Source organism: Nicotiana tomentosiformis, chromosome 1, assembly GCF_000390325.3.
Source record: "Nicotiana tomentosiformis chromosome 1, ASM39032v3, whole genome shotgun sequence".
In the NCBI taxonomy this organism is placed as follows: domain Eukaryota; kingdom Viridiplantae; phylum Streptophyta; class Magnoliopsida; order Solanales; family Solanaceae; genus Nicotiana; species Nicotiana tomentosiformis.
The window spans coordinates 41750337-41755722 of record NC_090812.1 but is presented as its reverse complement, the minus strand read 5'-3'; the positions used below and the strand labels follow the sequence as shown (position 1 = coordinate 41755722).

The following is a 5386-nucleotide window of genomic DNA, read 5'->3' as shown; positions in this document are numbered from 1 at the left end:
GCCTACGGGCTACTTTTATTTCGAGTTCGAGCAGGCACTCACTCGACCATTACGCCTATGGGCTACATTACTTCGAGTTCGAATCATTCACTCGACTACTAAGCCTACGGGCTACTTTTATTTCGAGTTCGAGCAAGCACTCACTCGACCATTACGCCTATGGGCTACATTACTTCGAGTTCGAATCATTCACTCGACTACTAAGCCTACAGGCTACTTTTATTTTGAGTTCGAGCAAGCACTCACTCGACCATAATACCTACGGGCTACATTACTTCGAGTTCGAATCATTCTCTCTACCACTAAGCCTACGGGCTACTTTTATTTTGAGTTCGAGCAAGCACTCACTCGACCATTACACCTATGGGCTACATTACTTCGAGTTCGAATACTTCACTCAACTATTAAGCCTACGGGCTACTTTTATTTCGAGTTCGAGCAAGCACTCACTCGACCATTACGCCTACGGGCTACATTACTTCGAGCTCGAATCATTCACTCGACTACTAAGCCGGCGTGCTACTTTTATTTCGAGTTCAAGCAAGCACTCACTCGACCATTACGCCTACGGGATACATTACTTCGATTTCGAATCATTCACTTGACTATTAAGCCTACGGGCTATTTTTATTTCGAGTTCAAGCAAGCACTCACTCGATCATTATGCCTACGGGCTATATTAATTCGAGTTCGAATAACTCACTCAACTAATAAGCCTAAGGGCTACATCACTTTAAGTTTGAGTAAGCGCTCACTCGGTTATAAAGGCTACGAAGTCCAAATTTGATCAAGTTGCCTAAATCCTTGTGAAAATATTCATAAGGCGTGAATAAAATCTTCACAAGACAGGAAACAGAACAGAAGCAAGTCGGCAAAAGGGATATTTTTATATATACAAGATTGTTTACATGATTGATTACAACATAACAATCAAGGACTAAGCTTCTTGGTTATCCCCAGGAGCGATCTCTTCTCTATCGGGCTCCCCCCATTCTCGGACCCGCTCTTACTCCCATCATCATCATCATTATCATCATCATTGTCATCGAAAACCAAGGCTTCAACATCGACTTCGAGTTATTTGGCCCTTTTAATCTCTTCAGCGAGGTCAAAACCTCGAGCATAGATCTCCTCGAGGGTTTCCCTCCGAAATCGGCACTTAGCAAGTTCAGCGACCCAATGTGCTCGAGTATCGACGGTCTCGGCTGCCTCTCTTTCTTGGACCTGGGCAGCTTCAGCATCGGCCCGATAGATGGCCACGAGTGCATCTGTATCGGCCTTTGCCTTTTCGGCGTCAGATTCGGCCTTGACAAGTTCAGAGGCCAACCAAGCCTCGAGCTCCTCTATTCTTCTTACTTGGACCGAACCTTTCTCCTTCAATTTTTGAAGTTGGTTTTCGGCCGATGACAATTGGGCTCGAGCAGTTTCTTTCTCTACAGCAAAGCGGTCCATTCCTTCTTTATACTTCAAAGACTCCGCTTTTATCACATCGACTTCTTCACGGAGTTTTTCGATCACCTCAACTTTCTGCTGCAGCTGTGAGACCGAAAAATTATCCATCGTTCCGGTATCGAGCCCACAGGCTTTTAAAAGTATTATTACCTGCTCGGACAGATCGATCTGATCTTGGTGAGCCTTGGCCAACTCAGCTCGGAGGTCTTTTATTTCTTCCCCCCTTTGGCCTAATAGGAGTCTTAGAGATTTCCTCTCCTCCGTAACCCGTTGAAGCTCGGCCTCGTATCGACGCAACTCGGTTCGGGACCGAGAACATGATTCTCGATGAACTGTCATGGCCTGCAAAGAAAGAAGAAACGAAGTTAGAAAAGAAAAGCAAACTTAAAGGTAACGCCATATAATTTAAGGCTTACCTGATTCAAAGTCTGCTGCACTCCGTGAAAAAGATCTAATGCATCACTTGTACCGGTAGTGTCCTCGACACTGATAAACAGGTCATAAAAAGCTTCCTCTCCATCATGCGGCCTATCTAATTAGAGCCCCCTCCCCCCACCCAACACCCCAAAGCTTGGGCCTCCCAAATCACCCCTGCGGAAAGAGCAGGGAAGGTGGGCGAGTCTTCGACTATTACTGCCCCAAGTGAATCACCTAGGGCATTCTCTTCGGTTCGAAAAGATTCTAGAAGATCCCTTTCAAACATATCCCCCATCCGTTGGCTTCAATGGGAAGCGTCTTTGATCTCCAACAACTCGGGGACTCTGCCCGAATCTTTTTCCGATATATCCGCAGTTCGAGGCGGAGCCTTATGAACCACCATTGATCTAGCTGCCTGTGGAATGTCGGTGGTCTTCTTCGTTCGGACCGACAGCGCAGACCCATCATTCTCTTCTTCTTCTTCTTCATCCCTCAGATGCAGAACTGATTCTACCGTCAAAGGAATGATATTCTTGTTCAGCTTACGAGCCGTCCTCTTCTTCAGTTTTTGATCTTTGAGGACTGGGGCTCTTTTCCTCTTATTATCTTTCACCGTCTTTGGGACAGAGGCCGAAGCCTCTTCCTCGGTGGATGAGGGCCTCAAAACTGCATATTTGCCCACATCTACACACGGAAAATTTTATTAAAGTGTGTGAAAAGCATTTTACTCAAATTACCAAAAGATACGAGAAAGGTTCTTACCGTGATTTTGGCCTCCCATCGGCCCTTCGACAAGTCGCGCCATGAGCGCTCGGTGTAGGAGGAGGTCGAAACCAGATCACGTACCCAGTTCTTAAGATCGGGCATTGCATTGGGCATCCAGGGAACCACTGCATCACAAAAGGAGAATATTGGTGAAGGAAATGAAAGGATAAAATAGTAGGAGATAACAGTAGAATTACACTTACGCTTCACGTTCCATTCCTCAGGAAAAGGCATCTTTTTGGTCAGAATCAGGTCCGAAGTCCTTACTCGAACAAATCAGCCCATCCTGTCTCGATCCTTATCCTCGTCTATACTCGAAAATAGAGCCTTGGTAGCTCAACGTTGGAGTTTTATCAACCCTCCTCGAAAAGGGCAAGGATGATATAATCAGACAAGATGATCGAGGGTTAAAGGCATCCCCTCGATTTTACTCACAAAATATTGAATCAAAATAATGATCCGCCAAAATGAAGGATGTATCTGGCCTAGGGTTATTAGGTATTTACGGCAAAAATCTATAATAACGGGGTCGAGGGGACCTAACGTGAAAGGGTAAGTATTCACGCTTAAAACCCTCTCACGTGAGTAGTAATATCCTCTTCGGGAGACGACACTACTACTTCTTTGTTATCCCAGTTACAATCTTCTTTATCCACTCGATATGCTCCCGATTTATCGAATAAATATATCTCAATATGGTCTCACATCGTCCAGGAACCGGCAAACCTTTATCGAGTTTGAAATCGGAGGTAAGAACACACGTCGCCGGAATGCACTCCTCAGGCTGTGGATCCACCGGTGTTTTGTCGGCGGCGGATTGGGAAGAAGAAGCTTTTTCTTTTTGGGGGACGGTTTTTGATGTCTTCACCATTTTGGATTTAAAGAAGGTGACAAAGATTTGGTGGTTTAGAAGAAGAATCACAGATTTGCGAATAAACTCAGAGAATACGAAAAAGAACTTGGGAAATTTGGAAGATTGAAGATGTAAAAGTGGTAAATGATAAAAGGAAGGGCTATTTATAGATTAAAGCAATGGCGGTTCAGTATCAGCAGTGGCCGACCACCGTCTGACATGCATTAAATGCCTTGAAAGACTAAATCAATAGGGCAACTATCACGTGCGTCATGGTCGAGCCCAACGTAAACGTCAACTTATAATCCGATCGAGACGTTGAAAAATCATATCGTTTCTCACTATATCCTTCCCGAGAAATGAGGGGACTATCTGTATACGGTCGAAATAGATTTCGGCCTTCGTACGATTGATCGAGTTCAAAACGTAATAGATCAGAGTAAGACTTCGAGATGGGTTCCGAAGATGGTACAAACAAGCTTCGAGCACGAGGGACCGATCAATGTCGAGCTCGATATCATTATCAAGCTTGAATCCAAATCGAACTATGATGCAAAGTAAAGTTATCGAGCTTATGATTCAGAGACCGACCAACACTGACCCCGAATCAATGCAAGGATCTGAGTAAGAATCGAGCTCAAGTAAAGATCGAGAGCTCGAGTCATGACTGAAAACTCGAGTCAATATCGAGCTCATAGACAAGAGCCGTTACAATCCCACTAGAGGAGAGAATCCTGGCAGGAATTATGGAAAAGTTGATTTATCATGGGTCTCCCACTATGTATTTTTAATTATATCTAATGTAAGATCCCTCTACTATAAAGGGAATGATTATTATTTCTGTAAGGACGAAGTTTTTGCTTACATTGTAATTCAAGCACCATATTCTCCTATAGTGAAGAGTTGTTCTTTTAAGCTTCATAAATTGATTCAACATGTTCAGTCCTAAGAATCATCTTCTTTACAACCTTGTTTACTTTGCACTCTTTGCAATCCGTGTTTGATATTTTTATTTATTCTTACGGTTTGTATTAAGCTATACCACATATCCTTAGAACTACGTACAAATTTAACTATATCCATTTTTCGGGTAAACACAAATAATATTAATCCAAGTGACACACTTCAGCCAGATTTATTCATGAGTAAGAATAAAGCTTCGAATTCCCAAGTGAAGAATGGTCTTTCTTTCGCTAAGAAGCGTATTCCTCAAGTCCGAGAGGATTCTCATCATCCCATCCTGAAACTACAACAAGTCAGCCTACAATTAATTAATCCTTCAGTTTTCTTCATTTTGATCATCCAATTAATTTGGCATTCAATTGATTAAGCATAACTCTAATTAACTAGTTGTGTAATTACTTGTAGTTGATGACAAAGGTGTTGAAAAGGAAGGTTCATCTAGACATGGAAAGCAAGAATCATAAGACCAGTCGAGTCATAGCAGCTGCTACTATGCAGGAATCTATTTCCCTTCTGAAAATTCAAGGTCTGCTTTTATTTGCAATTGGTCTAAGCATATATATGTTAATTAAAAGGATTCACTTTATTGTTTAGAATGTTTCCGCAGAAAGAATGTAATCTATTCAAACGCTTAAATTATAAGACAAGCTTGTTACACATTTGTTTCTCATCCTTTGACCTATACAAAATTGCAGAAAATATATTCCAAAATTTTCAAAATATATCGTTTATATAAGAGGCTAAGTTGAATAGTATTAGAAAGTTTTTCTTATCCTGAGATAATGTTTTCTACAACGGACTAATGCTAAATTTTCCTTCTAGTACCTAAATTAAACTAATCTCATATATTTGGTCCGAATAAAGTATTGAACTTTTTTCTGCTTAATTCCATAAAATAATTCTAAATGAAAGGTCAGAATAATGTACCTGCATGAG

At 41.9% G+C, this 5386-nt stretch overlaps 1 long non-coding RNA gene across 1 annotated transcript; it reads left to right on the top strand.

Annotated features, from left to right (window-relative positions):
• The first annotated feature begins 4590 nt into the window (after positions 1–4590).
• Positions 4591–4975, top strand: LOC117273764 (uncharacterized). Its single transcript, XR_004503788.2, has 2 exons — positions 4591–4742; positions 4856–4975. It is a non-coding gene; the product is annotated as an uncharacterized lncRNA (long non-coding RNA).
• Positions 4976–5386: the final 411 nt, after the last annotated feature.